Source organism: Gymnogyps californianus, unplaced genomic scaffold (genome assembly GCF_018139145.2).
Source record: "Gymnogyps californianus isolate 813 unplaced genomic scaffold, ASM1813914v2 HiC_scaffold_32, whole genome shotgun sequence".
NCBI classification, from domain to species: domain Eukaryota; kingdom Metazoa; phylum Chordata; class Aves; order Accipitriformes; family Cathartidae; genus Gymnogyps; species Gymnogyps californianus.
The window spans coordinates 832264-843863 of record NW_026114202.1 but is presented as its reverse complement, the minus strand read 5'-3'; positions in this window follow the sequence as shown (position 1 = coordinate 843863).

The window sequence follows — 11600 nt, the reverse complement described above, 5'->3', positions numbered from 1 at the left end:
CCCAACAAGACTGTATCAGATTTTTTTTCACATACTTAGTTTTCTTTTGTGGAGGAGGAAAGGAGGGGAGATTAATTTAAAGAGTTCTCTGATAAGACAAAAATAAAGCTTGCAGGGCAACGCCTTTCCTTTTTTCCTCTTCTTTTATCCCTGCTCTCATGTCACACAATGCCTGTAGCAAGTGCACTAACTGATCCTACAATGCTAACATCAGGCAGGCTGATGTCTTTCTCATATTTTCCATCAGTTTCTTTAACTGATTTGCACCATTAGGTCACAGAACTCTGAGTACAGGTCTGCTTGACCACTAGTCACACTGTAAATGAAAGCACCTTAAGACAACTTGATATAAACAGTCAGTCAAGTGTAGGAAAGACCACGTTTCTGAAATCCTCATAGGCATATAATGCAACTGCTCAAAAATGACAGACTTGGGATTCTGTAACGCCTCAGTCCAGAATTCAGCTGCAGCAAGCGGAGTCTCACTGATTGTGTGAGTTGTAGGTCTCAGGAATTTCCAGGGCTGAAAGGGGAGCTTTGGGTCTGTGAAGTGCCCAGCTGGTGCTGGAACCAGAGGAACCTCTCTAGTGCTGCACCCTGCTGCTGCGTAGAGAAAAAACAGGCAGCACGTTGCTGTCTTGGTGGATATAGTCTGGAAGAATGGGACTTTCTCTAACATTCCTTAATTCACCTGATGTAATGGAGACAACGACACACCATGCCAGTACATGTTTTTTCAAGATAGTGATTTAGATGGTGCTTTTAGACGTACAGGTTGAACTATCATGGCAAACAAGAAAAGTTACCCTTTTTTTGTTGTGATGTTGAAACACACTGAAACTACTTATCAATGTTACGTTTCCAGCTGCAGCTTGCTGCAGCTTCAGACTCGCATCTCTCACTTAAGGCAGTCTCTGAAATGCATCCATCGCCCCTTCCAACTGGCAAGAGAAACTCAGACTGCAGAGTTACTTTCTGAAATTCATGCTTTCTTGAAAACACTTTGCATCACCGAGCTACCCTCTTCTGTTAACCTGCAAACTTTTGTCCAGACTGGACTAAGAGGATGCTCTCCGTTTGGCTGGCTTACAATAGGTACCAACCTTTGCCCACTGCAGAAACGATCATCCACAAAGAAAAAGGATCTAATGAGAATATAAGAGGAGTGCTCAATTTTATCCCTTTTTAAAAAGCATATTGCACATGCAAATAAATAAGCATTTCTGTGATTACAGGATGTAGTCCCTAGTGTTGATACCCAGTAGCAAACATTTAGATTATAGATTTAATAAAGCCACAGAATACATATGCAGAGATTATAGATAGAATTTACTCCTGAAAAATATAAGTCCATGGTAAAAAAGAATTCTGAATCAGCCATGTAATGCTACAGTTTAAACTTTGTTTTATGATTAATCTTTAGCCAAAAGGAGATCCCCTGAAGCCCCACTTTGCAGTTTAAATTGCCTTTCACAAAACAGAGTCAGTTTTCCCCAGGAAGCAGTAGCAGGGCATTCATGAGAAGCCTCCCTTGGCAGAGTAACAGGTTGCTCATTGACACACGCCTTACATGGAAGGACAGTTTCAGTAAAATACTGAGAAAACAAAATCTAGTTTAATTGTTCAGAAAATAAGCCCGGTTTTGATGCCCAAGCATTCCAGTGCAGCTTGTAGTGATCACTGTTTGTGGATGCATTTTCTCCCCTGTTGTGTTCTTGTTCAGTTTCCCTACCATTTTCTCCATTAAAGCCACAGGTACATTAAGACAGTCAGGCCTGTTTTGGCAAAAATCTCCTTATAAAGGCAGTACCAACTGCTAGGACGTTCAAACGGAAAGTTAAGAAGCATATTTGGAATCTCAGCCGCTAGAAAAGACATAAAACAGAACTCTGAGATGCCCTGAAACTTGTGCTCCCACATTTTTAATGCCATTCCACATTCTTAGCACTTTCCCATACATTTATAGTTTCATCATGTTCAAGCATCTCTGTACTTTTTTTGCTGCTCCTTCTGAATAATTTATTCCAAGTCACTTCAGGAAATAGTCCTTTATTGTACGTAGTAAAATTTAAACAAGATCGTGAGCATTCTGCATATTGCAATAGAGGCAGGTTATGTTGAAGACAGCATGGAGTCCAGAGGACATGGAGGAGGGGACAGGGAATCTAGAGTTGTGCAAGACGTTAAGGAAGGGAAGGGCTGTGATTTAGCCACTGTAATGCACCAAATCTACCTCCAATAACTTTAACTAAGAGTTAGAATAAAAATAACAGCAGAAAAAAAATCCGTATATCTGGAAAGGTCCTGAAAGAAAAACTTTTTATTCCCACTTGCCCCAAAGTGGAACTGGCTGACTTACTACAGGTGGTTAAAGTGTCTGCAGAACGGGACGTCTGCTGAAACGACTCATTAGCTAAGAGCTGCTCGGGCACCGGAGCAGGACACGAAACCGCCGACAGCAAGGCGGCGAGAGCAGAGGTGGGCGCGCATCCCTCACCTCGGGACCGCTGTACCTGCCCACACGCCCCGCTGAAGCTACGTGCCCCTAAAGCACCTTGTCCTGCCGGTAACCGACAGCACGCCGCCCGCCGCAGCGGCGTGGCGGGACAGGGCTTTTCCCGCTCCAGGCGCTGCTGTCACTGCCCTCCCGCTCGAGCGGAGCACCGCTCCCCCCGCCCGCCCCGACGGCGGCCTTGGGCCGAGCAGCAGAACTCCCGAGGTCCCGCTGCACAACGCCGGCGGTGTGCCGCCGCCAGCCCAGCCCGTTCAACCCCAGACCGTGCGAGCCGACAGAGCCCCGGTGCCCCCCGCGGGCGCTGCCGGCGGGGCCGGTCACCGGGCTCGGGAGGGGAAGCCCAGAGGGGCCGCGCTCAAGCCCGCCTCCGAGCCTGCCTCTCCAGGCTCCAGGCACCGACACAGCCCCGCACGCCTCGCGCCCCACCACCGGGCTGCCGCGGCCCAGCGCCCGCCGGCAGCCCCCGGAGCGGGTCCCGCTCTGGGCAGCCCCGCGGCGGTCCCGGCCGCCCGCTGGCAGGGCTCCCACCGCCCCGGCCCCGCTGACAGGGCCGCTGGCGGCAGCGCGCCCCCCGCCGGCCCGGCGGTGCTGCCCCCCGCACCCCCCGCCCCACGCACCTGCGGCGGTCGGGAGGCGGCTCCCGCGCGCACACCTGTCGCGGCTGAAGCGGCGACTGCACCTCCCCGCCGGCGGCGACGCCGGGCAGCCGCGCCGGCCCCGCCCCCGGACAGCCGTGCCGCCCCCGGCCCCGCCCCCGGCCCCTCGGGGCGCGCCCCCCTCGCCGGGGGTCTTCCCCGGCGCATGCGCACGCTCCCTCCCGCCCGGCTCTAGAAGGTCTTCCCTGTGTGCGGGCGTTTCCCGCCTTTTGCCCGGCGGTGCTGAGGGCGGTGGGTGTGGGCGGCCGCTCGATGGTCTCCTCTGTTGTGGGAGAACAGGGGCTTTCCGCGTTTCCCGGCCTCCCTTCTGGGCTGCTGTCCACGCAGGTGTGTCCTGGCAGTTGGTATGTACAGCCCCCAGCACCACAAGGGTGGGTTGGGGGCTCACAGGCTCAAGTCTGGCGAGGCAAGGGTGGAAGGAAGGGCCTCGCAGCCATGGCTTGTCATCTCTTCCAGAAATGACCCCGTGCTCTGTGATTCACTGGTGTCTGGAAGGTGCTAGGTTGTAAGAAAGGGCTGTGTGCTGAGAGGAAGGAGCGCCTGTGCTAGGCGTTGGGGTTCCCCCGCAGACTTGGTTTGTTTGAAAACAAGAAAAAGGGTTTTCAGCAGGCAAACTAGATAACCTGCATTCCTGAGATACTGGAAAGTTTGTGTATCTTCATTAGCATGACACGAGTGCTTGCGCTCCAGCCAGCACAGCAGCTCCTCAAGATGTTTATCTGAACAATGTACTTTCAGGAATAGCTTTAGGTGTTTCTTTCTTTTTCTTTCCATGTTACTCTTCATAATGTGTGAAGTACTGAACTCCTGAGTTAAAAAAAATAATTGCATGTAATCAGTGCTATAGCTCACTCCCCACACTGCTGCTGTTAATCAGGCCAGGAGTTTAACATGGCCTTTGTCATACCCACAGCTCGCATCTAATTTGAGCTGTCCCAAATTCCCAGCCTTCTTGTTCTGTGCTTGCGGAGCGGCTCGTGAGCCTCCACCAGATCCCCTGACCATTAAGACAGGAAGTGACTAGTTAAAATTAATATGCCGGTATTAGTTTTATGGCAATCTCAGCGTTGACATGTGAAATTTACTCATTCCAGTAAAAAGCCTGAATTATGGCCAAGAAAATACAAACACTGTGTAAATTACAGGCTTCATAGCTTAAACAAACAGCATAGCGATCTGTGTACTGGAGGGTTGGAGGTATGTCCAAGTGGAGCAGATGTGACACTGTTATTAGAGCATGTCAGATAAACTTAACAGGTGCTGTTATTAAATGCATGACTTGTACAGGAAATTGCATGTTTATCTAGGTTATGTGAGCAGGACACTTCAAGCTTGATTCAGTGCCTAAGCAGAGGTATCTGCTGCCATTTCAGACACCCTCAACTGCCTGAGACACCAGCACAGGGCTGGCCGGTACAACACAGGACCACTACAGGCTTGCACCCCTCTGGACTGGCTTCCCCCCTTTTTCTGGTGATGGGAACACCATGGGGCATCTCAAATGACACCAGATGCCAATGTTTAGGCACTTTTAGCAAGCCATTCCCACTTTGCCAATGTGCAGCCTCATCCGTAGAAGTGCTGTAGTGATTTGTTTTGACTAAGGGTTATACAGAAAATACTATTATTTCAATAGACTTAACAGATTTTCAAAGTGAGAAGTCGTCATCCTTCTCTATGAATACATAATTACAGAAGTGATCATTTTGAGTTACATACATATGATGGAGTAGTTCTTTGGAAATGTTGGGAATACAAGGTATACTGCAGTAGTGCCTGTAAGTTTAATTGTCCAAGTATCAAGGATAAAATGATGCATCTCACTACTTAAGTACATTACAGCAGCTCACAGATTGCTAATCAAAATCAGTGATGAATAATAACATAGAAAAAAGTCAAACTGTGCATCACAGTCTAAAGCCTCAGCCTCTGTGCTTATGCCACATGTGCAGCTTCCTCTCCCCAGCAGTGTCTGGCTGTCCTGGTTTCAGGAGAGCTCCATGTGGCAAAGGGATCTGCCTGTAGGATTAGGGTCTAAATGAGGCCACGCTGTAACGTGAGGCATTGCACACAACGGCAAGGATGGGCTGAGAGGGAGATGAGAGTAGCAGTTAGAAGATACCACGTTGCCTTAATTAATTGTGTGTAAGGTTTTAATGATTTAATTTAGAATGTTAAAAACGTCCTCCTGGGTTACACCAATGACACCTCCAGCCCAGTAGCCTGTCTCCAGTGGTGGCAACAGGAGATGCTGTTTGGGCAAGCGTGTGAGCCAGGGTACTTGCTGGTGTCCATTTCCCTCTCCAGTAGAGATGTTAAAGGGTGCGTCCTTGCCCTTTTAGCAGCCATTTATGGACCTGTTGCTTGTGAATTTATGTAATCCCTTTTAAACTTGTTGATATTGTCTCCACAGTCTTCTGTGACACCAGGTTCCAGACTTGTGTCAAAAAATACTTTCTTCGCTTTTAAACTAATCTTGTAGTTTCAAAGTGTGCCTCCTTGTTCTTCTGTAGCAGGATTCCGTGAATATCAAGTCTGCATTCACTTGTTCTACCACCTTCATGACTTTGTAGGCCTCAATAAGATCCTTCTCAGCTGCCTTCTCACTAAATTGAAGTGTTCCAGCCTTCTTCATTGCTCCTTCTTAAGGCAGCTCATCCCTCCCCTCCTCTGGACCCTCTGTAACTCCATCATTTTCTTCCTGAGCAGCTGAGGCCAGAACTGCACTCCAGATGCGAGTGCACTGAGGATTTCTGTAAAAGCAAACTGAGGGCTTTGGCCTCGCATCAGTATCCTTCCTGAAAGTAGCCAACGTTCTCAACTGGCTTGGCTGCTGCTGCACCCTGAGCCAGTGGCTTCAGAGAACTGTCAATGACCATGTCACGATCTCTTTCCTGAGTTGCAGCTGACAGCTCTGAGCTCAGCATTGATTTAAAGTGTGTTTTCTGGTGTTTTGGTGGTTTGGTAAGAGGTGGTTGTGAATTGCAGGTATAAAGGGTGATGAGTCAATAAGGTATGAGCAACCTGTTCTGGGAAAATAATATCAGGTGTAATTATTAATGCGTTTATGGTGCTTGTTTCTTTCAAGGGATGGCATCTTTCCTAGCATTACTCTTAGAGTGACAGAATGCAACTCTGCTAGTAGATTTATACCAGAGAGGAGAATCCAAAGAAATATTTTCTGTCTTCTTGGTCCTCCCTTTTTGATATTTCATCTAAGTGTCTCGCTTTTTGGCATAGCAGTGCTTCCTGAGGGAGCCTGCATTCTCCGACTGATTCCAGCACTAGCAGATAGGGTAAGGCAGCTGCTGAAGAAACACCCAGTGGTATGGACAATACTCAGACACCCACATGGCTTTTTTTTGGTTTTCAGATCTCCACCCAACCAGTGAACTTCATGTGACCCCTCCCAACAGCACCACTGGTTTGTTTAATCAGTGATTAAACCGGAATTTTACTTCCATTTCCAAACATACTCTGTCAGTCCTTACATTCCCTTTTTGTGTTTTAATAAAGCCAAGGCAATAGAAAAATACAACAATCATTAAAGTACTGTGGCATAACTTAGATGTGGTGACTTTAGGGCTGAAGAGCAGAAGCTTTTAAGCCCTATGGAAAGCTGCTGTTCCAGAAAGCAAGAAGATAGGACCTAGTATCTCTTAAACCTAAGCTACTGTACAAGTGCCCCTGTCAGGTCCTGGAGCCCTTTCTAAGTTCTCATTCAGGCAGACAGTTTAGGTCTCCAGGATTGCTTCTTTGAATAGCACGTGTGTCACCTCGACCAAGAAGAACAAACCTTAACTCTCTGAGTGAAGCACAATAAAAAAAGTGTGGTGGCTACAAGATCAGCACAGGTTTTTTCCATGTTGTGTTCCTTTTAAAAAATATTTCTTGTTTTCTAACCATCAGTGAATGCAGAGTTGAATACCCCATAATGATTCCCTGAGCTCTTTCCTGAGTGGGAATAGCTAACTTGGACCCCACCACTGTCTAGTTATAGTTAGGCTTGCTTTGCCCCTGCATCTTCGTATTTGTTAGCATTTTGTTTTGCCTGCATTTTGAATGCCCACGTACTTGGTATCGTGAGATCCTTCTCTGGCTCTTTCCAGTCAGTTTGGATATCCTGAATAATTTTGTATCATCGGTCAACTTCGACACTTCATTGTTTACCTCTTTTTCCAGCTCACTGATGACTACATTGTACAATTCGGGTCTCGGCACAGATGCATGCTTTATTATAGCGCTACTCATTGGAGGCTTATAAAGCAAAAGCTGCTGTTACTTCATGATGAAAGAATCCCAACCTCTCTCCGGTACAGCAACACCATTTCCTAGCGGTACCGACAGGACAGCCTGATCTCTCCCCCAGTGTGTTGCAAGCCCTTTTTGTCTGCAGGTAACTTTAACCACACGGTTGCTTACTGTGAGCGCTTTCATTCTCGGAGTTGCTTCTTTTTCTTGAATTACAGAATTCATTCTCACTCAGCCCTCTTGGGGACTGAGAAAGATATTGGATCTTCCTGATGAACACAGTTATGGATTTCTGCCCTTTTGTACACATTTCAGGTTATTGCAAAGGCCACAAATAGAAGGGATGAATAGATTCCCTGCAGGATGTATGTTCTCTGTAGGACAAAGCCAGAACTGCTGAATAGCTCTTGTAGAGCCCTTCCCTGGCAGCTCGTGGCTGTTCTTGGCATCAGCGGTTGGAGCTGTAGCATTTGGAGCATATAAACCTGGGTTCCCATCTGAGAGGCTCCACTATAAGCAGTCCTCTAACAAATGAGTATTTCATAGCCACTAATCTAGTGGTTTGTTTTTGGATCTTCCTAATTAGCACTCATTAAGTGACTCTTGCATTATTAGAAGTTCAGGAAGCACCAACCCCACTTTACAATGGGCGAAGTGAGGAACAGGAACCTGAAATGGCTATTGAGTAACCAGTACCAGAGCTGGGATTAAAGTCTAGGGTCCTAGCCCTACCTTTTAGGCAATTATATGCTCTTTCTTACCGAGGCAGTCATGTAAAGATTTAAATGCCCTTGGGAAGAAGAGTGAGATGGAGAAAGAGAGGCGAGCAAAAAGGCAGGCGGCTCTGCAATGCTCCCTCAGAGATCATTGATAACAATATTTCCCAAACAACTAATGAGCTTTTCCTTATTTATGGTGTCAATCTGTCTTCCTGAGTTGGTGTGCCCAGTGAAGTGCACGGCTGGGGAGATGAACTGATTAATGCCATCGGTTTTATCCATCTCTTTCCTGGAGCTTATTAGATGTTGTGAGGCCCTTTGGACTTAATTGCCTTTTGGAAGGCACAATTGCAGACCTGACCGCTGAGGTAGCCACCAGCACAGCTCCTGGCAAACCAAAATGTCTCCTGCCAGAAGCTGATGTCTCAGACGCCTTTTGCTAAATAGGGGACTTCTGGAGGAGTTAAACATTAACATTCTTCCCAGCTCCCATCTGTTCAAGGTTCAAGAGGGAAGCCATGCTGAGTCAGCCTGGCAGCTGTATTTCCTGCTCCAGCTCTCTCCTGCATGATTCACTCGCTCCTCCTCTCTGCCAGGAAGTCTTAGTCCTGGATGAAACAATAAGAAGGTGGCAGAGGGATACTTCAGCTCTCTTCTACCACGCCATTGGAGATCAGCTCCTGATAACTTGATATCCTGGTGTGTTTCCTGGCTGGCCTACAAGTAATCTTGATGCAACAAGAAGGGAAACTCCTGGGTACCAAAAGACCCACCTGAGCTGCAGAAGAATTTCCTTCAGCTGTTAGCAGTGCCATGCTCATGCCACATGGCAGGGCCGTGCGCCTTCCAGGCAGCGCTGGGCAACGGGCTGTGAACTCACAGGGCAGCTTATCGTTGTCCTGCTGTTCCCTGCGTGGATTGCTTTTATATGGGCACTTTAAATAACAAGGTAAATACTTTTAACTGTGGCAGTTTCAAGAGAGTGGCCCGGTAGCAGGGAAGGAGGGTAGGCAGATGAGAAGAGCTGTTTTATTTAATATTATTGCCACAGTATATACATTCCAGCACTGCCAAGTCTTTGGGCGTAGCCGGAGTCTCTGACATGGGAAATTGATTGTTCAGTGCTGTTGCCTGGCTGCCTCTTGGAGCTGGAGCTTTGTGCTGTTTGCCTCGCACTGAAGTGTGTTGGAATAAGACCCAGTGATTGCTGCTCATCAGCTCAGAGGCTGCCCGAGGCACCTATCCCACGCTGGTGGGACTTAGTTTTGCCTGGAAAGCAAATCATTTACTTCAGCATCGATGGAAGTTTGTGAAAATGCAACTGCACAATCTCTGCTGAGCTCAGACCTAGCAACAGAGCCAAGAGTCTCGCTGGCTTTGGATAAAACTTCGCTGTGGTTACAGGCATCGTGGGATCATGTGATGGCGCAGCTGATCTTTCCAGCATCCAGCGTTCTTGCTTTAGGCTTCTGCTGCTGCACAGTAACACAATTAGAGTTCAAAACATCGTCTCCTTGCTAGGGTCATCATTTATTGATATCAGAATTATTGGTCAAGAGTTGTTCAGGAAACTCCTCTGCCCCTGCTTGTGTTCCTGATTCTGCCAGGCTTCTTCCCAGCGTGCCAGCCCATCCGCAAAGCCTTCAGCATCCTCAGCTAAGGGATTTCTAAACAGACACAGCTTCTCCCTCCAGCACAAAGGCACTCTCTTTCCTACTCGGGACAGCATGCCACATCTATCTACTCCTCAAGTGCTTAGGTTCTCAGCCCAGTGAATTGAGGGGGAAAGTCCAGGTCTAAGCTGGACTCTGAGCCCCTTTGAGTCATGTTGACAGAGAAATGTATGCCTTGAAACAACTTGAAAAGAAGTCTAGGGAGGGAGAAGAGCAGGAAAGTGTCAGTTGTGAGCTGCTGCCTCGTCCTGAGATCTCTCCTCCTGCATGGCCCTGGCTCTTCTGTGACCTCTTTCTTCCTGCAGGATAATGCAGGGTAATGGCAGGCAGAAAGTCAGCTGCTCTGCCGCAGGGTTAGTCCTCCGGATAGATGAAAGGAAAGTGGTTTGGTGTCCAAATGAATGTCATGGCTTTAAAGAAGAATTAAAGCCAGATGTTTCCAACAGGCCTGCTGAGACCAGCCTTTTCTGACATATTTACCAAGCCACCAAGGAGGCCCAGCCAGTGTCTGCAGAGCTCCATGTTGGGAACACCCTGTAATCCCAAAGGCTCCGCTGCAGTTGCTGGAGGCATCCTGGCCGTCTGGAAGGATGGCACACAAGAGCTGAGGCAGAGATAGTGCTGCCACCTCAATATTTATTCAGTGTTTAAAAATATTTATTCCTCGCTGATAATGGTGATGGGAGCAAGGGTATGGTAACCAGACCAAATTTAGCACCTTTGGACAAAATACTGGGACGAAAAGGTGGTCTAGCTGTGCTGGCATCAGCTCTAATTTCAGCTGGGGGCTGGCAGGCACAAGGCAGCGTATCATGATTAAAGCAGACCAGAGCATCATCCCTGTCCCAGGGACTGACCTCAGACCCCCTTGGACAGGCTGATGTTCAGCCTAACAGACAGGTAGAGCTTTTGCTGTGCAGGGACTTCATCAGAACCAGGGAGAATTCATTTTATTCTTGCATCACGCATGTGGTGTTTGTATTCAGCTGTGACTGACGCTAACAACCATTCCAGTGTGGGTAGAACAGAGGTAAAATACTAGGAAAAGGGAGACTGAATCCTTGCCCCAGCGCAGTCAGGGAGAGCGCAGTGTTTCCCACTTTGCGAGGGAGTAACCAAAACCTCAGGACTGCTGGGTGTGCGGTTCCAGCTCACACCCAGAAGTAATTAATCTTTTTGCCAGCATAGCTGCTCCAGGCTTCTGACTACAATAGGTGTTGCTCTTCTGCATTCATCAGTCTGCCTGGTGGTTATAACATTCAACTTCTGGCCTCTTAAGGACAAATTCCTGATGCTGTGCCCTCAGCGCTACCTCGAGGTGGAGTTTCCTCTTGCGAAATCAGCGGGTGCTGAAAATGTCCTGTTGGCTCTGATGACTGGGAAAGGCTTTGCTCGCTGTTTTAGATGTACGTGTCACGGTCCTCATCTTCCTCCCGCCCCATCCCGACTGCTGGGATGCTTTCTGCTCTCAAGTGGCAGGTAAGATGCCCTTGAGATCCAGTGTGCCACGGGATCACCGTCTTCTGCTGGGGAATAAATGATAAATTCAGAAGGTGCACCCAAAGCAAGCAAAAGTAAATAGAGCAGAGGAAAGTTAGGTGGCAGGAAATCCCAGTTTTTACTGGCACCTGCTCATATCAGATAATTTGACCTATAACAAAAAATAAATCCCTCTCTAGTCCAATTCCACAAAGCTGAGCGAATGACTGCCATAAAAAAGGAGCTTTCTGCCATGCCCTTCGTTTGTTCTCACAACATGACATCTCATTTCAGTGTGTGCATCAAT